General features: G+C 35.4%; 1 pseudogene; it reads left to right on the top strand.

Moving 5' to 3' along the window:
• Positions 1-2336: 2336 nt before the first annotated feature.
• Positions 2337-2460, top strand: LOC124989842 (uncharacterized; annotated as a pseudogene).
• The last annotated feature ends 24312 nt before the right edge of the window (positions 2461-26772 follow it).

Below are 26772 nucleotides of genomic sequence, written 5' to 3'. Positions count from 1 at the left end.
CTAATTTTACATGTGCTAAGACGCCTAGGACATTTAGTGTTTGTCAGAGACCTGTATTTTGTTCCAAAATCATTTCTGTGGCCATTTTGGTTTGTTGTAAATTGCACAATGAAGTACCCCCTACACACTAACAGGATGTGTTTTTTGCAGTTTCATTTACAAAAGTGAAAATAGATGACTCCTCTGAGGAACATACACAAATACAGCAAATAGTAAATGAGTACAATTTTTAAGATTTCTGAATAAATGAGGACTCCTTGATCACTGTAAACTCCAAGAAATGAAATAGCACATTAATGTTATTAGCCTTATGCATAAAAAGAATGATTAACAAAATAGGCAACAGTCATTAAAATATTTTGAAACTGTGTAGAAGTGTCATTTGATTAATGAAAAATTAGTGGATTCAATTAAGAAATTTACATATCTATAAAATTGCACTTTTGTTAGATCTGCATGTAATGAGTTTTATGGGCAGATATTTGCTTGCTTGATTTATGTTCATTGGGGCTGGAAATGTAGCTCAGTGGTGGAGGGTTTGCCTAGCATGCACAAGGCCCTGAGTTCAATCCCCAGTGCTGGAAATAAAAAAAAAAAAAAAAAATTAAAAATGCAGATTACTGGGCTCCATCCCCAGAAGTGTAGATTCAGTACCTGTGGAGGAAAACCTGGGAATTCACTGTTTAGGACAACCCTGGGTGACTCCCATTCAGATGGTCCATGGACCACATTTTGAAAAACTGCATTCACCCTTAGGGGTCACTACTCTTCTCTAATTCCACTACCCTTCTGTCACCAGCCCTGTGGAATCCTCAAACTCCCTAGACCCTAGGCCTGCGTCTGTTGTCCTTTCTCCTTCCCCACCCACCCCTCCTTGAGGTTCCCTTATCTACCCTTGCCCTCTGCTCACCACTGCCCATTAGTCATTCTCGTGTCCTCTCCATGGGGATAGGTTCCTGACTTCTCAGCCTACCTCTTTATTTCTCCCTCTTCCAGAATGCTCAGTGTTCCAGGTTTATTTTCCAGAAACCCACTTCTGGCCATCCCTCTTCCTCTTCTGTGATTTCCAGTGTTGCAACCAGAGCACCAAGTTCAGAGCCCCTGAGCCTAGTCATTCATGACTTCCTGCCTTCTGGCCATACTTGATTGTCCACTTTGTGTACAGTACCCAAATGCTCACTCCAGCCACACAGATTTCCTCAGTTCCTGTGGGCTCCTGACTGTGTACGTACCTCTTTCTCTGCTAGAAATGCCTTTCTTCCAAATGGCTTCCCTCCTCAGAAGCCCAGCCCTGAGTTATCTTTGTACCCTTGCCCAGTGCTCTGACTAGAAGCAGCCCCATGGTATTCTGTGGCCCCACAGCACTTTGTGTCTCGCTTCCAGCACTTGTGGCTCCAGCTGGTGTTGCTGCAGCTGATTGTGTACGGTGTCTTACCTCCCTCTCTAGAGTGTGAGCTCCTCACCGGCAAGGACTGTGTTCCCTCTTTGTATTTCCAGTGGCACCTAGCACAGTGCCTTGCACTTGATAGGTGCTCAATAAATGTCTGCTCCAGTGAACTGGAAAAAAAATATTATTAAAGTTAAAAATTTGATATCATAGAACTGTAACAACAGCAGAGACCAATAACATAAAGTTTAAAAACTAAAGTGAGATTTGAATTAGATATTCAAGTGTATAAATTTCTAAAGATTTAGTAGCCTAGTCAATCATGTTGTTTATTCATATTTCTAGAATTAGAGATGCTTAATAGTATCATAGATCACTCCATTATTTTTCCATTCTTTAAGTTTGTAAATGCTCAGTATTAAATCTCTTTTCTTTCTTCAGTATAATCTTGACACTCCATTTGGAAGATCCCATGGGATTCTAATCATTTTCTAAAAAAACCTGTGGAAATAATACCTCGTTTTGTCTTTGGTAAGTGCATTAATGGCCATTTCATACACCTATAACTCTTGAAAATGGTGTGACTCTGTTCCCAACCTGGTGGGAAAAATAGAGATTTCGTTTTAGTTCTTATCTCTAGATGATTGCAAACCATATACTTTTCTAATAGAGAGTAAAACAGTCCCTCAGAGGCTATTCTTTAGTTTTTACTCAAAAGAAGAATTTTGAAATATTATATAGTAAAAAAATAACTTTCTAACCAAATAAATAACTTCTATGCAATGTTGTTCAAATCGAAATACTGGGTTGTCACAAACAAATCAAAGAATTTTTATTCCTATCATAAAACTTACAGAGAATGATTATAACAGCTGTCCTATGTCCAACATAGGACATCTCACTTAAGCACTATGCAAAGCGCATTAGAAATATTTCAACATCTTCACAGAATCCAGCAACATTGGTATCTCTAATGTATATCATTTCAGATTAGTCAGTCTGGCAATAGTAATGCCATCTTATGAGCCCTCAGGACACTGAAGTCATTAAGGTCCCTGAAAATGGCTACAATATTTTTTTTAAACTCAGAAAGGCTAAGAATCTTGCTCTAGATTGAGTTTGAATGGGGCAATGACTTTGAATCATAATTTGCCTTCATTGTATTTTTTTGGTCCTCTTGAAGCAAATCTGATCATTAGTGTGAACTGATTCCTTATAGAACAATAAATTGTCATTTTTAATTGTAAAGTCCTTGATGTTTGAATGTTTGAATAATTTTTCCTTTGTGAGAAGTTAATAAAAGGGAACTTACATGGTAAACTCCACACTGTATGTTTTATGCAAATCCAGGGGAAATCTGATATTTTTTCTCAATCTAGCAATTATAACAAAATGCCTTATTCTCAAATTACTATATCCAAAATAATTGCCATATTTATTCTTGCTTTCAAACAACTACACTTAATTTTAAAATATTTGATTCTAAGTACTTTACAGAGAGTTGTAATATTGGTGATCTAACTACCATTTCAATCTCTCATGAGGTTGATTGAAGAAACATGTTGTATTCATCAAAAAAAAAAAACTGCAGAGTAGCAGAACACACAGATCATATTTTTAATGAGCCAGAAAGATTCAAAATGAGAGGAGATATTACAGTACATCTCTATTTCCACAAATTCTTTCTCATTTATCCTTATGACACTAACCTTCGCAGAGTTAAAACTAAAGATATTAGTCAGAATAAATGATAAAAATATTGTGGGTTAAAAAAAGGAATTATGCCCTTTGATGAAACAAAATCTTACTATGAGATAAGAAAGTATAGATCAAAAAATGCTAAGTGGTAAGTGGAACCAATGAAAACCACCACCAAAAGATGGAAGAATGGGTGAAAGATAAACAATTCAAATTTTTAGAATATGGATAAATCAAAACCAAGAACATTCATACCACTTTGACATCTTTGTATAAAGGTCCAAAACCAAAATATAAGTGGAAGAAAAACAACAACTACAAAAATGTCCTGGGAGCTTGTTGGGTTTATTTGGAGCCTTTTTATTAAGTTTACATCTATCAGCTGTTAATTCAAGCTACATTGAGAGCATAGGCAATTATTTGGGCCAGAAATATTTTGGGAATTAATTATGCAATACTAGTAAAATTTTACTGTGCAGAATAATTAGAAGGGTTATTTTTTTGACTGAAGTAAATATAGGTTTGAATCTTGGCTTTTACTTAAGCTCTCTGAACCCAATTTTCTTATTTTAAAATAGAGATAATAATATTTACCTTCTAGGTGATGTTGTTGATTAAATGACTGAATCTAAAATCATAGCATAAAGGAATAATGAAGCTAGTATGCTTTGCCATCTTGCTTCCAGTAGTATAGCCAATTCATTTCCTTGTCCAATTTGTCTTCCTTGTTAAAATTTCCTCTGATACAACATCAATTCTGACTCATTCAGTCCTTGAATGGTGACTTCACTGTTGATAGGACTATACAGAAAGAAAAAAATAAAAGTGGGCTGGGTCTAGAAGTTTTAAAATGAATGGACTCAAGTTGTTTGGAGTCATTAGTAAACATTAAGAATCCATGGAAATCTAGTAGAACTAAGTATGAGCAGGAGAGATTGTCTGCATGTAAATGCAGAGCACAATGTCAGGAGGTTTGAGAAGCAGCTGAGCAAGCCATGTGGTGAGAAATTAAATAAGTAGCAGCAGTAGAAGTGAAAGTAGATCAAAAAGGATGGCAATAAATAGTGTGGGATTTTGGAAACCAAGTTAGGGATGTATATTTTATGTTGTAATTTTTTCTTTTAAAGCTGTTTGGTGTTTTAGAGCAGTTGTACGTTCACAGCAAAATTGGAAGAAAAGTCTACAGATTTCCTACATAATCCCTTCCTTCTGACAAGCATAGCTTCTCCCATCATGAACCTCTCCCACCATCATGGCACATCTGTTAAGAGTAACAGACATACCCTGATGAATCATAATCACCCAAAGTCCATCATTTACATTAGGGCTCACTCTTGATATGATATTAATATTGGAATTCTTGTTTTCTTTTGACTTTAATTGCATGGAACATCTTTTTCTTCTCTTTATCTTCAGTCCTTTTGTGTCCTTACAGGTGAAGTGAGTTTCTTTTAAGCAACAGACAGTTGGACCCTTCTTTGTTTTTTGTTTGTTTTGTTTTGTATGCTTTCTGTTGCTCTATGTCTTTTAATTGTAGAATTTATTTCATTTACATTCATGATAATTATTGATATGTTAGATATTACTACAGACATTACCTGTTCTCTAGTTGTGTTGTTGTTACTTCCTTTCTCTCTCTCTTATGGTCTTCTTTGTTGGTTAAATGAATTGCTCTAATTACATGTTCTGATCCCTTGCTTATTATTTTTGGTTTATGAGTTATAGATTTTTGCTTTGTGGTTACCATGAGGCTTAATTAATGTCTCATTAATTTCTTTCTTTAAATTTGAAGAATATCCTTTATGATTTCTTATAAAATTTATCATTCTATCAGCTTTCTCTCTCTTTTTTTTTTTTTTTTTAATCTCTTTTGGACCGAGGAAAATATCCCTTCCTCATTTCCAAAGGATAGCTTTACCAGATATAGTGTTCTTGATTGAGAGGCCATTCTCTCCTGCTTGGGCTATAGATTTCTGCTCAAATGACAGCTGTTAAGCAACTCGTAGCACCGCAATGCATTGTTGTTGTTGTTGTTTTTCCTCTGCAGAGAATCTTCTCTGTATTTTTCATCTATTATAGCTTGATAATGTGTCAGTAGACACTTGATTGGGTTAAATTTGGTAAGTTTTGATCTTTCCAAATCTTGATATTTTTTATCCTTTTCTAGATTTGGTATTCTGTTATTATACATTTGACTAAGTTTTCTAGCCCTTTGGCATTCTCAATTCCTCCTTGAGCAACAGTAACCTGAATATTTGCCAGGCTACTACTTTCCTAATGTTCCCAAGCCTCTCCCTGGCTTCAGGGTTAGCCCAGATGCCTCATCTATAACTACTGGTCTGTGTTCACACAGTGTAGGATTCTACTTGGCTCTTGGCAGAGTCACTGTCGTTTGAGCAGTCCCCAACTTTATTGCACACCTGTTATTACCAAAACTTTCAAGTTTTGTCATACCTTGAATCCACAGTACACAAAGACAAGCATAATACTGTGTTGGGACCTGCCTATACCTCCACGGGCTGCCTATTGCAGGTTGGTTCATGTACCAAGACTGCTTTCAACCAGCCTCAGAAGATGCTATCTGGAATAAAAGTCTGATGGACTGGGGCTGCATGCTTATCCTCCGCTGGCACTGGAGCAATTCCAGAGATTGCATCCACAGGTAGACTTTGGGAGGGGGACCTTTAGTTTCTACGCAACCTTAGTTTTCACTAGACTAAGTTCTAAGGAAAATTCTTATGATTACTAATCTGTCCTGTCCCCAGGAAATCAACCCAACATTATGGGTTGATGTTAAGCTGTGTCATGCCTCAGTCTCACAGCCTCAAAGATCTGCACAGTTTCAGGAGTAGACTAAGGATCACACTATAGCCAACAGTGATTCAGCCTGAAACACGAGTATGATAGACTACACACAAGTCTTTTCCTGGTACTAAGGAAGTCCCAGAGTTCAAACTGTGGACACTGGCCTGCTGATAACTGTGATGCCTAAGATTGGGGGATGAAAGTAAGAGAACCCCTTGGTCACTCAGGCTGGTGCTATGTTAGTTTTCATATTAGTCTCTTAGATACCTGACCTACACCATCTCAGGAGGTGGGTGGGTGTGCCCTAGGCCAGCTCCAAGGCTAAAACTGATGCAGTCAAAACTTGGAGCTGTGCCACAGGTTTACAGATCTCTGCCTGGTGCCAGAACTGGTCTAGAAGCTCCATCTGTGAGCTGTGGCCTATATAGGAGGCATATGTTTTTTACAAGGTTCTTGGTTTCACCATAGTGGATTCAACATTGCGCTCTAAGAAAAAAAAAAAAAAAAAAAAAAAAACCCTATGCTAGCTTCGCGTTTCTGCTGCCCAGTAGTGGAATCCTACTGTCTCCTGCAGGAGAGGAGGTAGAGGAAGTCTCTTTGCTGCCTGCTTTAATTCACCTCCAGGAGCTCCATCCATAGCTATTGGCCCACAGGTGTGGATTGTGGGGGTTTGCCCACCACAGTTTTATTGTGGCAGACTTGGTATTGGCTTTCAAGTTCAAAGCCTGAGCTTACTTTTCTCTCCTTCTCTCTATGCTGGGATGCTTAGAGTTGAAGGAGGAATAATGGGGGCAATTCTTTCCTTCCTGCCTTCTTCAATGTATCTTTTAATTTTGATATACATAAATCAGTTACTACCATTTTCCACCTGATTTCCTTAGGTTTTGTGCTGGTAGTTTGGTGAAGTTGTACAACTTCGAATGTCTGAGGGCAGAGATTGCCAGAGCATCTTACTCCGTCACCATTTTGCTGTGCCCCAAAGACTTTTTAACAGTTTAATACACTTGTGATGTATTACTGGTTTATTTTTTTATGGTTTTATATATATACATATATATATAATTTTTTATTTGCAAAATTAAAAGTGTTAACAATACAATAAATATGATGCTGTGTACCATATGATGAGAGAATGAACAATTGCAACAAAAGCATTCCAACAATCTTCTCTGAGTCTGACAGCAGGTCTATTCACCCCATTTTCCAAAATATTATATCATCAAACCTATCATTTACCCAATATTCCACTGACCTGCATGTCAGGTGTTCTTTCTTTTTTTCAATTATGTGAATAATTAATTTAAATATAAATGATCTGGATATCGTAATTAAAAGGCATAAATGTTCAGCATGTGTAAAAACAAACAATAACTATATACTCTATACATATGTCACACTTTAAATATCAATACACTAATAGGTTAAAAGCAAAGGAAGAAGATAATAAGCATGAGAAATCTGAAGTAGAGCTATTATTATAAATAAATTTCAAGAAAAAATATTTTCAAAGATCAAGGGGAACATTTCATAACCATAACAGGGTAACTTCTTCAAGAAAGTATAATAATCCTAAATGTGTATGTACCTAATAACAAAATTTCAAAATACATGAAGTAGAAATTAATAAAACTATAAATACAAATCCACAATCATATTTGGAGATTTTAAATCCCCTCACTTTGCTGGAAGGAGTAATGATATAGAAGGCTTAACATTATTATCAGCCACCTTGACCTACTTGTTATTTATAGAGAACTATACACAAAAATGACAAGTAGAAAATTAATAAGAATAGACTATATTCTGTTATAAAATAAGCCTTGAGATTTTTGAAAAGTTGGAAATCAAGCAGACTGTGTTTCCTGCATGATTTATTACATTAAAAATCAATCACCTTAAGATATATAGAACCTCCACCCCCATGTCTCAACTATGTCAAAATTAAACTGCACACTTATAAATATCTCACAGATCAAAAAGAAAGCACAAGAAAAGTAAATAAAAAGTGCTGTGAACTAAGTGATAATAAAAGCTTAAAATATCAGAATTTCTGGGACAAAATAGTACTCAGATACATACTTATAAAGTATTTGTATCAGAAAGAAGCTAGATTAACAATCAAATTATTTTTAAATTAGGTAGTAGGAAGGAAAAAATAAGAATAAGAGCAGAAATATGTGAACTAGAGAAGAAATAATATAGCTAAAAGTTGATAAAAATCTGATAAGCCTAATTTAAAAGAAGCAAAAAAAATTATCAATGGAAAGGGAGCTATCAAAACAGCTCTACAGATGCTAATAATGTATCAGGTAATATTACAATTGTATAATTACAATTATATAGCTTACATAACTTGGTCTATTTTAGAGAACAGAAACCCCTGCTTGTTTATGCAATCCATGTGAGTAATATATTTTTTCCCCTGCTTTCACCTTCAGGCTATGGATGTCTTTTCCTATGAGGTGAGTCTCTTGGAGACAGCATATTGTGGAGCCTTGTTTTTTAATCCAATCTGCCAGTCTATGTCTTTTGATTAATGGGTTTAGGCCATTAATGTTCAAGGTTATTATTGAGATATAATTTGTGTTCCCAGTAATTTTGGTTTATTTCTAGTTTTTAATTTGAATAAATTTCTCCTTTGATTGACTATTCCTTTAGTGTAGTTCCTTCATTGGGTTTTCACTTGTTTATTTTTCTTTTTATCTTCATTGAATATTTTTGCTGAGAATATTCTGAATTACAGGCTATGTGGTTGTAAATTCTTTTTATTTTTGTTTATCATGGAAGGTTTTTATTTCATCTTCAAATCTGAAGCTTAATTTTGGTGAATATAGGATTCTTGGTTGGCATTCATTTTCTTTCAGAGCTTGGTATATGTTATTCCAGGACCTCCTAGCTTTGAGGGTCTGGATTGAGAAATCAGCTGAGATTTGAATTGTTTTCCCCAATGTGTAATCTGATATTTTTCTCTTACACCCTTTAAAATTCTATACTTATTCTATATGATAGACATTTTCATTATATTGTGGTTTGATGTGGGTCTGTTATGATTTTGCATATTTGGAGTCTTCTAAGCCTCTTTTATTTGATTTCCATTTCCTTCTTTAACTTTGGGAAATTTTCTGAAATTATTTTATTGAAAAGATTGTACATTCCTTTGGTTTGTATCTCCACACCTTAATCTATTTTGATAATTCTTAAATTTGGTCTTTTCATGTTACCCCATAATTCTTGGAAGTTCTGTTTATGGTTTCTAACCATCTTCACTGGGAGGTCAACTTTATTTTCAAGATTATATATTTTGTCTTCATTGCCTGAGGTTCTGTCTTCCAAGTGATCTAGTTTGTTGGTCATTCTTTCTATTGAGTTTTTAATCTGGTTTATTGTTTCCTTCATTTCAAAGATTTCTTTTTGTTTGTTTTATTTTCAGAATCTCTATCTCTTTATTGAAGTGATCTTTTGCTATCTCTATTTGCTCTTTTACATCATCCTTTACTTCCCAGATCAGTTTAACTATGTACATTCTAAACGTCTTCTCTGACATTTCTTCCACTGTGGTATCAGTGGACTCTGTTATTGGAGTATCTTGATTTGCTTGGAGCAATTTTTTCCTCGCTTATTCATGTTGTTTGTGTGTCTGCCTATCTAACACTATGGATCTGAGGCAGTAGAGTTTCTGCCCTATGGACTTATAGTGTCCCTCAAGGTTTCTAGTACCTCACTGGTTAGCAGGGAGACAAATAATAATAACCAGTGCAAACAATTTAGAGCATTAAACCAAACAGTTCCTACAATAACATCTACAATGTTAATTATCACAATAAACAGAAATGATATGATCAGTTATCCTATAATAAAAACAGCAAGTTTGCAAAAGGGTTTACATTTTCAGATGGTGGATAGGGAGAGAACAGAAGTGATAGGGGATATGGTGAGGGAGGAAGAGAGAAGACAGAAGTAAAAGATTAAAGGTAGAGTGAAAGATAAAACAATAGAGATTAGTTGTTAGCAGAAGTAAAGAGAGAATCAAGGGAAACAGGTAGGTGAAAAAATATACACAAAGCAAAAATTTAAATTAAAAAATTAAAAATTAAAAGAATACAAAACTAAACTAAACTATACTACTCAAGCCTGCTAGTTCACAAAAAATGAATCTATGTAAAATAATTATCTTCAAAAATGCTAGAGATGAGAAGGAAAAAATAGGAAATTGGAAAAATGTCCATTAAGGTCACAATTAAACAGTGAAAAAGAATTCTAAAAAATTTGATGGAAAGTTAAAGAATTCTTTCCGTTGGAGTTCAAAACATTCTCAACTTCTCTTCCCAGCAGTTTTAGGTGGGGTCGTCTGATGTGTGATTCCCCACCCTCTGGATTGCTGAAGTGAGAGAGGTAATCCCATAGGTGGAGTTCCTGGAGGCAAAGTTTAGGCTTAGGGGCTCTCCAGGCTCTTCACTGAATGCCAGTTGGTATGGAGATGTTTAATCAGCATGCCTCCAGTGCCCAGTACTTGCTGGTCCATGCTGCAGGACTTTACCCCAGGGATTCCCTGGGTTCCAATCATGTGGTAGGGGGGTCAATCCTTAGTCCCCTATGTCACCTGCAGATCCCACATTTCCTGGTCTTGAGTTCAGTCTGCAAACAATTTCTCCCACCCCTAGTTCCTGGCCAGATGCATCTTTCCAGCCAGTCCTGCATGCTGTGGTCTAGAGGGGAGGGGTAGAGCTGGGTGGGTTTCTGTGACCAGTTATCTCCTGTGTAAACCTCTCTCCATGTTTAATTTTCTCCTGGTCACTTAAGCACACTCTATGTCATGCAGCATGTAAACACATACAGCATGTAAACAGCATGAAATACAGGGTCTGGATTTCAGGCCAAACTCATGTTTGCCAGAAATCAACTTCTTCCATTGCCAACACCCACACTGCAGCTGCAAAATGGTTTCTTCCTTTGTCCTTTACATGCCACCTGGAGAGATGGTGGCTTCTTTCCCCACACTTGGATATTGTGCAACTCATCCTTCAGGTTTGTTAGGCAATATCCTTGGTCTCTAAATACTCCATAACCAGTCATGCCTCAGGCCTCCCAAAAGTATGTGTTCCTTTAATTCCCTTATCCCTCCACTGTGCTCACAGAGGGACCTCTCTAGCTGGAACTTCTGGCCTGACTGTGGTAGTGGTTTTGCTGCTGGGTATTTTTTTTTCTTATTTTATTATATCCAACCTCCTGTGTCCCTGATCTGCTTTGAATGTCCAGTTTTAGTTTCCAGTAAAGCACCCCCTTCCTTTTTGTTTTCACCTACCTTTTGGAGAAGCTGCCTGTCTGCTTTCGAGGTTTCCCTTGAAACAAGAGCTTTTGTAGTCCATCAGCAGTCATCTTCTGGCCTCCTCAAGGGTAAGGCAGTTCTCCAAGGAAGACTGAAGCAAGTTGAGCCCTTGGCAGCCTCCACAGCTGCTGTTAAAAAGGATTCTCAGGAATCTGGGTAAGACACCAACAGTATAAATCAGAGTCCTATAAAAATAATTCTTTCTCAAAAAAGTTAAATATTTTTAAGTATCTTATAAGCAGAGAGGACATGAGGGAGGGAGAAGCAGCGTTTTTTTCCTTATTTCTGAAGACATTCAACCTGATTCCTCATAAATAAACCAATGTTTGTTTACTAAATTTTTAACAAATAAAGAGAAAGGGTCTAGTCCAAAGATATTCTTATCTGTGTGGTCCTTTCCATATGGGGTAATTTCTTTATACATATTATTCTTTCTAATGTTTTTATTAGTGCATAATAGTTATGCATAATAGTGGGGTTCATTTTGACATAATCATACATGCACAAAATATAATTTGCTCTCAGCCCTTTTTATTTTGTATTTTGAGACAGAGTTTTGCTAATTTGTTTAAGACCTAAGTTGCTAAGGGTGGCTTTGAATTTGTGGTCCTCCTGCTTCAGCTTCCTAAATTGCAGGGATTACAGGTATGTACCACCATATTAGGTCATTTAAAAAAAAAATTTTAATGAACGTTTATTTTATTCTATTTTATTTATATGCTGAGAATCAAACCCAGTGCCTCACATATGCTAGGCAAACACCCTCCACTGAACTACAACCCCAGCCATTTATTCATGAATCTCCAAATGGTTCTGAAAGTTAAATAGCACAAATATTTATTATTATTCTACAAATAGGCAAATGAAAACTTAAGAAAGTTGTTAACTAATGCTATTCACAAATGTCTTCATAGGTATTTCCAAAACCTGAACTTAAACCTTCACTTCCTGATTCAATGTTCTTTCCATTCTTTCACAACCTCCAATTTTTTTTTATTGTAAACAAATGGGATGCATGTTGTTTCTCTGTTTGTACATGGAATAAAGGCATATCATTTGTGTAATCATAAATTTACATAGGGTAATGTTGTTTGATTCATTCTGGTATTTTTTCCCTCCCCCCCCACCCCTCCCACCCCTCTTTTCCCTCTATACAGTCCTTCCTTCCTCCATTCTTGCCACCCTCTCTAACCCTCGCCCTAAACCTAACCCTAACCCTAACACTAACTCCTCCCACCCCCCATTATGTGTCATCATCCACTTATCAGCGAGATCATTCTTCCTTTGATTTTTTGAGATTGGCTTACATCACTTAGCATGATATTCTCCAATTTCATCCATTTGACTGCAAATGCCATAATTTTATCGTTCTTTATGGCAGAGTAATATTCCATTGTATATATTTGCCACAGTTTCTTTATCCATTCATCAATTGAAGGACATCTAGGTTGGTTCCACAATATGGCTATTGTGAATTGAGCAGCTATAAACATTGATGTGGCTGTATCTCTGTAGTAGGCTGATTTTAAGTCCTTTGGGTATAGGCCAAGCAGTGGGATAGCTAGGTCAAATGGTGGTTCCATTCCAAGCTTTTTGAGGAATCTCCATACTGCTTTCCAGAGTGGCTGCACTAATTTGCAAACCCACCAGCAATGTATGAGTGTACCTTTTTCCCCACATCCTCCCTAACACCTATTGTTGCTTGTGTTCTTGATAATTGCCATTGTAATTGGGGTGAGATGGAATCTTAGGGTAGTTTTGATTTGCAATTCTCTTTTTATTAGAGATGTTGAACATTTTATCATATATCTGTTGATTTTGTACATCTTCTTCTGTGAAGTGTCTGTTCATTTCCTTAGCCCATTTGTTGATTGGATTATTTGTATTCTTGGTGTAGAGTTTTTTGAGTTCTTTATATATTCTGGAAATTAGTGCTCTATCTGATGTATGAGTGGCAAAGATATTCTTCCACTCTGTAGGCTCTCTCTTCACATTACTGATAGTTTCCTTTGCTGAGAGAAAGCTTTTTAGTTTTAGTTTGAATCTATCCCAGTTGTTGATTCTTGCTTTTATTTCTTGTGCTATGGGAATCCTGTTAAGGAAGTCTGATCCTAAGCGGACATGTTGAAGATTTGGACCTACTTTTTCTTCTATAAGAAGCAGAGTCTCTGGTCTGATTCCGAGGTCCATGATCCATTTTGAGTTGAGTTTTGTGCAGGGTGAGATATAGAGGTTTAATTTCATTCTGTTGCATATGCATTTCCAGTTTTCCCAGCACCATTTGTTGAAGGGGCTATCTTTTCTCCATTGCATATTTTTGGCACCTTTGTCTAATATGATAAAATTGCATTTATTTGAGTTTGTGTCAGTGTCCTCTATTCTGTACCATTGATCTACCTGTCTATTTTGGTACCAATACCATGCCATTTTTGTTACTATTGCTTTGTAGTAGAGTTGAAGATCTGTATTGTGATACCCCCTGCTTCACTCTTTCTGCTAAGGATTGCTTTAGCTATTCTGGGTTTCTTATTCTTCCAGATGAATTTCATAATTGCTTGCTCTATTTCTGTAAGATACATCATTGGGATTTTAATTGGAATTGCAATGAATCTGTATAGCACTTTAGGTAGTATGGCCATTTTGACAATATTAATTCTGCCTATCCAGGAACATGGGAGATCTTTCCATCTTCTAAGGTTTTCTTTAATTTCTTTCTTTAGTGTTCTAAAGTTCTCATTGTAGAGGTCTTTCACCTCTTTTGTGAGATTGATTCCCAAGTATTTTATTTTTACAAGGCTACTGAGAATGGGGTAGTTTTCCTAACTTCTCTTTCTGAAGATTCATCACTTATGTATAAACATGCATTGGATTTATGAGCATTGATCTTATAACCTGCTACTTTACTGAATTCACTTATGAGTTCTAAAAGTTTTCTGATGGAATTTCCGGGTTCCTCTAAATATATACTCATGTCATCAGCGAAAAAGGATAGTTTGAGTTCTTCTTTTCCTATTCGTATCCCTTTAATTTCTTTGGTTTGTCTAATTGCTCTGGCTAGAGTTTCAAGGATGATGTTGAAAAGAAGTGGTGAAAGAGGGCATCCCTGCCTTGTTCCAGTTTTTAGGGGGGAATGATTCTAGTGTTTTGAGCATGAAAAGATGCTGTATTTTATTGAATGCTTTTTCTGCATCTATCGAAATAATCATGTGATTCTTAACTTTAAGTCTGTTGATATGGTGGATGACATTTATTGATTTTTTTGAATGTTGAACCAACCTTGCATCCCTGAGATAAAACCCACTTGATCATGGTGCACTATCTTTTTAATATATTTTTGTATGTGATTTGCTAAAATTTTGTTGAGAATTTTTGCATTGATGTTCATTAAGGATATTGGTCTGAAATTTTCTTTCCTTGATGTGTCTCTGTCTGGATTAGGTATCAGGGTGATATTGCTTCATAGAACGAGTTTGGGAGGTTTCCCTCCTCTTCTATTTCATGGAATACTTTGAGGAGTATTGGAATGAACTCTTCTTTAAAGGTTTTGTAGAACTCGGCTGAGAACCCATCTGGTCCTGGACTTTTCTTTGTTGGTAACCTTTTGATGACCTCTTCTATTTCATTGCTTGAAACTTATTTATTTAAGTTGTGTATGTCCTTCTCGTTCAGTTAGATAATTCATATATCTCTAGAAACTTGTTGATGTCTTTGAGCTTTTCTGTTTTGTTGGAATATAGATTTTCAAAATAACTTCTAATTATGTTTTGTATTCCACTTGTGTCTGTTGTGATGTTTCCTTGTTCATTCCGAATTTTAGTAATTTGAGTTTTCTCCCTCTTTCTCTTAGTTTGGCTAAGGGTTTATCAATTTTGTTTATTTTTTCAAACAACCAACTATTTATTTTGTTAATTTTTTCAATTGTTTCCTTTGTTTCAATTTCATTGATTTTGGCTCTGATTTTAACTATTTCCTGTCTTCTACTACTTTTCATGTTGGTCTGCTCTTCTTTTTCTAGGGCTTTGAGCTGTAGTGTTAAGTCATTTATTTGTTGACTTTTACTTCTTTTGTTGAATGTGCCACATGAAATAAATCTTCCTCTAAGTACCGCTTTCATAGTATCCCAGAGATTTTGATATGATGTGTCTTTGTTCTCGTTTACTTCTAAGAATTTTTTTATTTCCCTCCTGATGTCTTCTGTTATCCATTTTTCATATAATAGTGTATTATTTAATCTCCAGGTATTGGAGAAGTTTCTGTTTTTTATTCTGTTATTTATTTCTAATTTCAATCCATTATGATCTGATAGAATACAAGGTAGTATCTCTGTCTTCTTGTATTTTTTGCTAACAGTAGCTCTGTGGCATAAAATATTGTCTATTTTAGAGAAGGATCCATGTGCTGTTGAGAAGAAAGTGTATTCATTCTTTGTTGGATGGTATTTTCTATATATGTCCACTACAACTAAATTGTTGATTCTGTTATTGAGATCTACGGTTTCTTTATTCAATTTTTGTTTGGAAGATCTATCCAGTGGTGAGAGAGGTGTGTTAAAATCACCTAGTATTATTGTGTTGTGGTCTATTTGATTTCTGGAATTGAGAAGGATTTGTTTGACATATATGGATGAGGCAATGTTCGGGGCATAGATATTTATGATGGTTATGTCTTGCTGATTTATGCTTCCCTTAAGCAGTATGTAATGTCCTTCTTTATCCCTTCTGACTAGTTTTGGCTTGAAATCCACATTATCTGAAATGAGGATGGCTACTCCAGCTGTTTTGCTTTGCCCATGTGCATGGTATGTTTTTTCTCATCTTTTCACCTTTAGTCTGTGGGTATCTCTTTCTATGAGATGAGTCTCTTGCAGGCAGCATATTGTTGGATTTTTCTTTTTAATCCAATCTGCCAGTCTATGTCTTTTGATTGATGAGTTCAGGTCATTAACAATCAGAGTTATTATTGTGATATGATATGTATTCCCAGTCATTTGACTCACTTTTGTTTTTTGACATGGTTTGGTTTCTCCTTTATTTGCCTATTCCTTTAAGCTAGCTCCTCTGGTTGCTGATTTGCATCGTTGTTTTTCATCTCTTCCTCATGGAATATTTTGCTGAGAATGTTCTGTAATGCCAGCTTTCTTTTTGTAAATTCTTTTAGCTTTTGTTTATCTTGGAAGGATTTTATTTCATCATCAAATCTGAAAGTAAGTTTTGCTGGGTATAAGATTCTTGGTTGGCATCCGTTTTCTTTTAGGGCTTGGTAAGTGTTGTTCCAGGCCCCTCTAGCTTTTAGGGTCTGGATTGAAAAATCTGCTGATATTCTTATTGGTTTCCCTCTGAAAGTAATTTGATTCTTTTCTCTCGCGGTCTTTAGAATTCTGTCTTTATTTTGTATGTTAGGTATTTTCATTATAATGTGCCTTGGTGTGGGTCTGTTGTAGTTTTGTGTATTTGGAGTCCTATAAGCCTCTTGTACCTGGTTTTCCATTTTATTCTTCAGATTTGGGAAATTTTCTGATATTATTTCATTGAATAGATTGTTCATTCCTTTGGTTTGTTTCTCTAACCCTTCCTCAATCGCAATAATTCTTAAATTTGGCCTTTTCATGATATTCCATAATTCTTGTAGATTTCTTACCATTTTATCTGTTTGGTCAACTTTGTTTTCAAGATTAAATATTTTGTCTTCATTGTCTGAGGTTCTGTTTTCCAGGTGTTCTATCCTATTGGTTATGCTTTCTATGGAGTTTTAACTTGGTTTATTGTTTCCTTCATTTCAAGGATTTCTGTTTGTTTGGGTTTTTTTTCAGTATCTTTAACTCTTCATTGAAATGATCTCTTGCTTCCCGTATTTGCTCTTTTAACTGTTGATTGGTGTGATCATTTAATGCCTGCATTTGCTCTTTCATCTCTTCCTTCAATGCCTGCATTTGCTCTTTCATCTCCTCATTTGCTTCCCTGATTGTTTTAATTATGTACATTCTGAACCCCTTTCTGACATTTCTTCTGCTGTGCTCTAATTGGGTTTTATTGATAGAGTATCTAGGTTTGTTTGGGACATTTTCTTCCCTTGTTTTCTCATATTGGTCAGATGTCAGTGGAACTCTGAGATATTGCAGATTTCTTCTTTGACTTATAGTGTCCCTGTAGATTTCCAGTGTATCACCTCCCAGCCTTCAGTAGCCTGAAGTCTTGGAGGATAATGCAGTGCTTCCGAAGAAAGCTGCCCCTAGCCTGCTACTGGGTCCAGGGCTGGGGGCTGCGTGGAAATCCTCTCACTGGGCGGTCCTGCTCCTAGAAGCTGGCTATAGACAGGGCCTGCCCTTGCCTGAGGGAGCCAGGCTGCTTGGGGAAAGCCTCTCCCTGTCCTGCCTTGGTCCCAGAAGCCACCTGCGGGCTGGGGCCGCCACTGGGTTCAGGGCTTGGGGTTGGCTCTGTGTGGAAAAGCTCTCACTGGGCGGGCCTGCTCCAAGAAGCTGGCTGTGGACCCCCCCTGCCAGCAGAGGGAGCAGGGCTGCTTGGGGAAGTCTCTGGCTGCCCTGCCCTGGTCCCAGAAGCCACCTGTGGGCCGGGGCCCACCGCTGGTTCCAGAGCTTGAGGTTGACTCTGTGTGGAAAAGCTCTCACTGGGCAGGCCTCCTCCTAGAAGCTGGCTGTGGATCGAGCCTGCTGCCGGAGAAAGCAGGGCTGCTTGGGAAAGACTCTAGCTGCCCTGCCCTACTCCGAGAAGCTGCTCCTGTCCAGGCCTGCGGCCCGGGCCAAGCTTCACCCGGTGGGAGAGACTCACCCCATGGCTCTATGTTGGTCTGAGTCTCTCAATATCTCCCCTTCTTGAATCCTGGGTTCTGGAGTGCCGGGAGATGCAGTCACCCTATAGTCTGCCATCTTGGATCCCCCCCACAATCTCCATTTTAAAGAGAATGTTTCAATTCTCAAAACATGTTTCTTTAAATTATTCTGTTGTCTTAAGCATATCAAGAGTGCATCTTCTAGATACAGCTTTTTGAGATAACTGAAGTGGAAAAGCACTTAGAATCAGATTAATAACATTTCAGGTCTACACTTCTCACTTATTACTATGACTATAGACTACTCACGGTGAGCTTCAATTTTCTCCACTGAAAATTGACAGTTAGAAATAAGACCTTTGCCCCAAGGTTGGTTTGGCCACATTTGCAAAAGAATAATATTCACATGTTATAAAATCCTGTGAGGTATGGTCATTGTAGTCACCATTCTCTCTTGGAAAAGACCAGACAATATATTGTGGTGCATTTTACTTCCTGATGCCCACTACATCATACCTCTGACTCTTCCACCATTCGGAAACTTTCAGACTCAAAAATAATCGAACTCCTCTCTTGAATTTAGATCAGACAATATCTTGTTCATTTTAGTGACAGCAAAACTTGACTCTCCTTCCATTGCCTGGAGCATTATATCACTTTGATGCCAGTCATCCAGCTGAAATGCAAAGCAAGTGCACACTTTCTTGATGACTTTTCCTCCTGTTTTTGAAATAAGTGAATGATTTGCTGCCTGGGTAGCAGTGTTTGGTAGTATCATTTAACTGTTTTATAAAGAAAATCTTTATACTCTACTGTTATAATTTTCCTGTGACCGCAATTAAAATTTCCAATAGAATACATAAGCATAGCTCTTTACTATAAAATATGGATTCCAATAAGAGTTTTTCTTCAAAAGTAAAAAGGAATAAATTCTAAGGTTTCAAAATGAGTAAAACTACCACTTCACAATGTGTGTGTAATATAAATCAATTTTTACCCTGGCCAGTGAATTAGAGTCAGAGGAAATTTTAAAAACTAATTAGAAAGTGGAACATCTCCTTCTTTTTATCTTTCTGTCAGAAGTTCTGGAAATTACAGAAGAGAATTACTCCAGTATTCTGTGTGATGCTACTCATTTTCATAAACCATCATTGGGTCTGAAGTTTCTGAGTATGTCAGTCCATTTAAGATACAAAAAGACATTTTTTAAAAATTGTCACACTTATAAGAAATCTGAATTCAAACACATTAATCAAATGCAACCATACTTCAAATTATTTTATCAAAATAAAATGTGTGACTTGGCTTAGGGAAAATACCTAAGAAACAATCAAATATCTGTATATAATATAGTTGACAGTAAAAGAAAATATTTCCCCATACATTCCACAATTGTCACTTGACATACACATAATTTTCCTTTTGTTTTCCTATTTGACTGAATTTGACCCAGCAGTGGATGGCTGTGTGTTAATGTAAATTACTATGTGTATCCTAAGTGCCTACCATCTTTAATTTTGTGGTTGATGATTCAAATTGAAGTACAACAAATGACTTGAAATATGACAAAGAAAAGAGAAGAAAAGAAAAAAAGTGAGAGGTAATAGGAGGGAAGGGAGGATGACAGAAAAGAGGGAAAGAAGCAAAGAAGGGAAGAAGGAAGGAGGGAAAGAGGGGAGGGAAAATCTCAGTGAGATTAGATTTTGTCACATTTCAGTTGTCTGAATTCTATCAGAGTAATGTCAAATACTATAGCAGAGACTAATATTGCAGAAGGTACCATGGTTTAAATAAAGACAAAGGTAGATTTTTGCCTGTATTTTTTTTCAAAGATATGCCTATTTGACATCAAGTATTTTGTTTTGACATTAATGTAATCCTAAAATTAAACGAACTCATATAACTAAGATGAAAACCACTGGTGTTACAGAAATTAGCTTGTGTCTGCCCTTCACATTCACACACAAGAGAGAGACTTTAAGAATTCAGCTCAGTTTGTTATTAAATCTGAAGACCAGCACAAAGATGCCCTGGTGATCTGAGAAACTGTTTCCAACTTCTGGCTTTCCGGGACCTCCAGTGCTCATCCTAGCTTGAGGGAAGAATAATGCATACAGCCTGCCCAAGTCCTTTGGTTTAGTTTGAAATCAGCGAGCACAAAACAACAGGAATTCTATGTGAAATCGGGTTTATATTTACCCATAAATTTTTGAAAGTTTCATGTCCAACTGTGAAATAGAAAAACTACATTAGGTCAAGCAGAGGATTCTCATCTCTATCCAATTATTTTCAGCACAGGCTCTACCTCTAGTCACAGAACTAGTTAATTATTCTTTTTTGTTTCTCTACCATGCCATAATATGCAATTGAGTGCAATTGAGTGTGTATTGGGCTTGCTAATATCCAAACTGACTCAACATGCCTGGGTCCCTAGAGCAGCTTCTTAGACATGCAGCTTCTTCCCTTAGCAAGACACACTTTAACCCTGAAAAGACCCTAGAGGACATGTTTTCTTGGTTTACAGGTCTTAAATGAGTATCATGATGTTTTATTTCCATAAATTAGGAAGAAATATTTCAAATAAGGTGACAACTATTAACTCCTTCAGATAGGCCATGGAAAGAAATTTAAAAACTAATTCTCCTAAATTAAAAGCCAAATAATATGATAGCATCTGAGGGGGAATACTTAGAAAGGAAGAGATAACCTGCTTTACACTGTGTTATGAAAATTCAATTATTTTTCCCTGTGTCCATGAAATTATTAAAATTCCCCCATCATATTCTCTTTTAATCAATTTTCATCTAAGACTGGAAGGAAAGGAAAAATCACTTATTTATCAGTAGAGGATAGCTATAGGATAGTTCCCTCCTTTCTTAAGTAATAATCATACCATTCATACCCAGGGTACATGAAAGTTTCAAAAACACGTCACCTGCAGGGACTTCAACACAGAGTTACCTTTCTACTTTGATCAGACTTCCTTTTGGGGAAGTAAACTTTCACATTAATCACAAATCCATGTTAATCTTCCTATGAGACCAATTCAAGACCCATACTCAGTGACTATCTCAGCTGGCCTCTGGACAGCACATTACACAGCATATAAATATCAGATTTATGCTCTGTATGTGGAATATTTGTCAGGTTTTTAAAGAAACACACCTCACATGTTTTTTGATGGATTGTGTCTTGGTTTACAATTCTACCATACAGGAATAACACCTCATTCTTCATATGTAAGATACATAAAAGCTATCAGATAATCACTTATTCATACTAATTTTTAGACATAATGTTTCTAACACATTTTATTGTTGAATTATCAAAGGAATTATCTCCTATTTGGAGGTTCTGGATCAATTGGGGGGGCATATAGTAGACCAACATAGTTGGTGTGGAAGGTTTTATTGTTTTCTCATCTTTCTGATTTTTTAAATTCATTTCCTTGTCCTTTCAACCTTTCTGCATGCACCCTTTAAACTTCTGTCAGCATGTGATCAGGCTAAGTGTATATTATTATTTGGTGTGCCTGCATTTTTAATTTCCATGTAAGCTAGTGTCCTATATACCGATTCTCTTTCTTGAATTTTTCACTAAGAACTGTTTTAAGATCTGCCCATGTTGCCAAGTGAATCTTGAATCAGTTGTATTTAAGTGCAGACTACATTGTGTGTACCAAGCATATTATATTTTTTTCACCCCCAGCAATGGCAATGTGAACTGCTTCCAACTTCTCAACTCCACAAATAACCTCCTTCAAGGAACACACACATTCCCTATGGATCTTTATAAAAATGTCTCTGGGACTTATATTCAGGAAGGTAATATATGACTGAGTGGTAATGTGCTTTTCTCTGGAAACAATTATACCCCTGCCTATAATCTCACCAAAGGGACCTGGGCATTCCTAAAGCCTGTACAGCCACCAATGTCTTCTGTTTCCAGTCAGGTTAAAATGATACTCTTAAATCACATGGTCATTTTCTTTACATTTATAAGAATATAATGAGTTTGAAATTTTCTTGATATAAAGACTGCATTCTCTTTAACTGCACAAACCATTCTAAAATTTTACATAATCCTAGGGGTGAAATTTTTAGCCTTATGATGTGCATTTTTATAGATTGTTTTTGTACTTTGGTAACAAAGATATTTTCCTGTTTTTTTCTTTGTAAACTTTCCAACTTTTTACTGAATATGTAGATTTTTTAGACCATCTAGAGTCCTCTGGTACATGAACAATTTTGTTTGTAATATGCACATAATTGTCTCAAAAGAGCAGATAAGGTGTTAAAAATGGGAAATGTGACATTAAGGAAGTATAAGAACAAGTTATAACTGACAAGAAAATATAGTCAAATTAGGAAAAACAAATTGGTGAGAATTATTTTTAATAATTTCATCTTCTAAAGTCTATTTTCAGATTTTTGCAGATGTATTCTAAAAGAGACACAAGAGTAAAGACATTTTGCAAAGAACTATATATGAATTAAAACAAATTTCAATAAGTATTACAGTGGCAATATGAAATTGGACTCATTATTACGACAGGTATATTTCTTGGTATGAACAAGGAACTAAACTCTATGGTTTCCACTATACTCTTCCCTCATTCTTTCTCTTATCTGACACATACATTTAGAATGAACAAGAATTCAATAATACTATATTCTTCTTATATGAAAATTGCCTTGTAAGGATTTTGCTTAATCATGAATAAGATGATTTTAAAGTGATATTAAGCATCATATCTAAGTCATTTTTATAAACATTGAATAAAAATTGGGTACCAATTTATTTTTAAAAGGTAACAAATCAGACGTTTTGTCAGGTCAATTTTCAACAAGGATATATAATTAATAATGACACAATTCTAGAGAAATGATAAGACAATGGTAAATTGACTGTATACATAAAAAAATTAAAGAAATGTGCAATGTGAGAAATACCATGCTTATTATTATTAAGTATATCTTATTGTTTTAGTCAGCTTTGTCACTGATGTTACTAAAAGACCAGACAAGAACAACTTTAGAAGAGGAAAAGTTCATTTGAGGGCTCATGGTTTCAGAGGTCTCATTCCATAGCAACTGACTCTATTCCTCAGGCCCAAGGTGAGGCAAAACATCATAGCAGGAGTGTGGCAGAGGGAAGCAGCTCACATGATGATCAGAAAACAGAGAGACTCTACTCACCAGATAGAAAATAAGTACCCCAAAGGTACATCCCAGGGACACATCTCCTCAAGCCGTACCCTATCCACCTTTGGTTACCACTCAGTAATTCCATCAGGAGATTAATTCACTAATTGGGTTCAGGTTCTCATAACCTAATCATTTCACCTCTGAATGTTCTTGCACCGTTTCCCACAGGAGGTTTTTGGGGGACACCTCTCATCTAAACCACAACACTGATATAATTTTATTGAGAATATAAAAGCTGCAGTGCTCACATACTATTAAATTTTCATACTTAAGTCTTTTTTATGAGAGAAAACATTAATAACTATGAGTGTTGAAGGTTGTAAAATGGCTTAAATAATATTGGCAGAACTGTTTCAAAGATGAATAAATGCAGAAAATTCAATAAAATATTTAAATTGTGAAAAAGAATAAGAGCAAATTTTAACAACAGGGCACATAATTTTTTGTGCTATTTTATTTGTTTGGTTTTTAATTTATGATGAAAAAATAAGACTGCTTTAGAAGCCAGGGAAACTAAAAATCAGTAGGAATGAGACATTTCTTTAGGATAGTTAAAACACATTTTTTAAATCTCCTTAAATTTCTGTCATCCAACTTAATATTTTATTTATTAATCATTCATCTCTAATAACAAATTTATTTTCATATACCAGTTGTTTCTTAATGCTTTTTAATTTTATCCCTTTTTTCCTACATAGGAGAAATTTATTTTAAGAATAAAAGCATATGTGCAAATTGGATAAATTTGGTTTTTATGTTTCTGTGAACACAGTACACCATACTCTGCAAGTGTATAAGTCTGTATATGTACAAGTAACTGCATGTGTGTGTTGGTGTTTCTTTGCCTTGTCATCTTTGAACCAAAATTCCAATTAGTTTCCTTTTGGTTTGCTATCCTTTTTTTTTTTAATTTTTATTTTATTTTATTCATTTATTTTGATTCATTGTACATAAATTGGGTACAACTGTTGTTTCTCTGGTTGTACACAAAATATAGCCCACTATTTATATAATCATACATGTACATAGGGTAATGATGTTTGTCTCATTCTGTTATTTTTCCTTCTCCCCCCACCCCTCTTTTTCCTATATACAATCCATCCTTCCTCCATTCTTGCCTCCCTCTCACTACTCTAACTACCTGTTATGCATCATCATCCTCTTATCAGAGTGATCATTCAGCCTTTGGTTTTTTGGGGTTGACCCATTTCACTTATCATGATATTCTCCAACTGCATTCATTTACCTGCAAATGCCATAATTTTATTCTTCTATATGACTGAGTAATATTCCATTGTGTCTATATACCACAGTTTCTTTATCCATTCATCTATTGAAGGGCATCTAGGTTGGTTCTAATCTAGCTATTTTGAATTCAGCAGCTATGAAAAGACATAGTCCTTGTGCTAAAGAAACAATTGCCAGCCAAGATTGCTATGTCCAGAAAAGCAATCTTTCAGAATTGATGAAGAAATAAAAATGTTTCCATGAAAAGAATAAGCAAAGAATTCATGATGCCTAAGTCAGCATTGCAAAAATTATTCAAAGGTATACTACACTAAGAAGAACTTAACAAACCACAAAGCTCCCAAATAGAAGTTGCTCATTAGAAGAGCAACTAAATGAAAATCAACACTCAGTTAAATATAAGGAACATCAACACTCAGTTAAATATAAGGAACAAACCAAAATAATAGGAATTAACAAACATCTATCCATTATAACATAACATAATAACTAACAATAATGTAAGTGTTCTCAATTCTCTGAGTAAAAAATATAGATTGTCAGAATGGATTAAAAACAAGATCCAAATATATGCTTCCTGCAAAAGATTCATCTCATAGGCAAAGACACCAACAAACTGAAAGTAAAGGATGGAAAAAAGTTATTCCATGTAAATGAAGTTCAAAAAACAAGTGGGAGAAGCTATTTGCCAATCTAAAAAGCAGATTTCAAGCAAAAACTAATCAGAAAAAAATAAGGAAGTTAACTACATACTAATAAATGGAACAGTTAAAAAAATATATAACAGTAGTAACTGTATATGCACAACTAGCAGTGAATCTAATTACATTAAAAAATACTTCTTGATGTTAAATCACAGATAGATCTCAATACAATAATATTGGGGGATTTCAACACACCGTTATCACCCATAGACAGGTCATCCAAAAACAAAATAAATAGAGATATTTCTGACCTAAATGTTACCATAATAGAATGGACCTAATAGACATCTATGAATATTTAACCTCAGAACAGCAGAATTCACCATAGGAACACTCATGGAAACTTCCCAGAATAGACTATATTCTAGGTCAAAATATAAGTCTTAGCAAACACACAAAAAATTTGATAAAATTCCATGCAACCTACCAGAACATAATGTAATGAAACTAGAACTCAACAGCAAGAAAAATAATGAAAACCACTTAAACACATGGGAATTGAACTATGCTCAAATAAAAATGGTTCATCGAAGAAATTAGAAAAGAAATTCTTAGAAACAAATGAGAAATGCCACATATCAAAATATCTGGAACAATATGAAAGCAGTTATAAGATGAAATTTTATAGCATTGAGTGCCTACACTAAAAAATAAATAAACTTATACCTTAAGACCTTAGAAAAGGAAAATTAAGCTAATTCCAAATTAGTATAAAGTCAGAAATAATTAAGAGTCAAAATTAATAAAATTAAGAATAAAAAGGAAGTTATACACAGGATCAATGTAATAAATAGTTGGTTCTCCAGAAAGATAAATAAAATTGAAAACATTTAGCCAAACTAACCAAGAAAGAATACCCAAAAAAACACAATTGTAAATGAAAAAGGAGATATCACCAGTGATACTTCTGTAATCCAAAGGATCATAGAAATAATTTTCAAAATTATTCAATAAGCTGAAAATTTAGAAGACATTGACAAATTTCTAGACACAAATGACCCACCCAGATTGAACCAGGAAAATGTAAAAGTAACATTTTCTTTGTTTACTTCCAACAAAGAAAAGTCCAGAATCAGATGTACTTATCAATTGATATCTACTGGACTAACATCGTCTTTATCAGTTGATTTCTACCAGACTAACACCTGACTAACACCAGAAAAACTAACACCAGTCTTTATGAAATTACTTCATGAAATTGAAAGATATGGAACACTCCCAAATGTATTCTATGAAACCAGTATAACTCTGATACCAAAACTAGACAAAGACATCAAAGAAAGAAAACTATAGACCAATATCCCTGATGAACATAGATGCAAAAACCCTTAATAAAATATTAGCAAGCCACATTCAAAAACATTTCAAGAAGATAGTACACCATGATCAAGTAGGTTTCCTTCCAGGGATACAAGGTTGTTTGCACATATGCAAATCAATAAATGTAATTTACTACATAAGTAGAATTAAGGACAAGAATCACATGATCATCTCAAGAGAAGCAGAAAAAACCTTTCATAAAATCCAAGCATCCATTCATGTTAAAAACACTGCAGAAACAAGGGATGTTTCTCAATGTTATAAGGGCTATGTATGACAAATCCAAAGACA

This window comes from Sciurus carolinensis, chromosome 7, assembly GCF_902686445.1.
Source record: "Sciurus carolinensis chromosome 7, mSciCar1.2, whole genome shotgun sequence".
In the NCBI taxonomy this organism is placed as follows: domain Eukaryota; kingdom Metazoa; phylum Chordata; class Mammalia; order Rodentia; family Sciuridae; genus Sciurus; species Sciurus carolinensis.
This window is presented reverse-complemented; position numbering and strand designations above follow the sequence as displayed.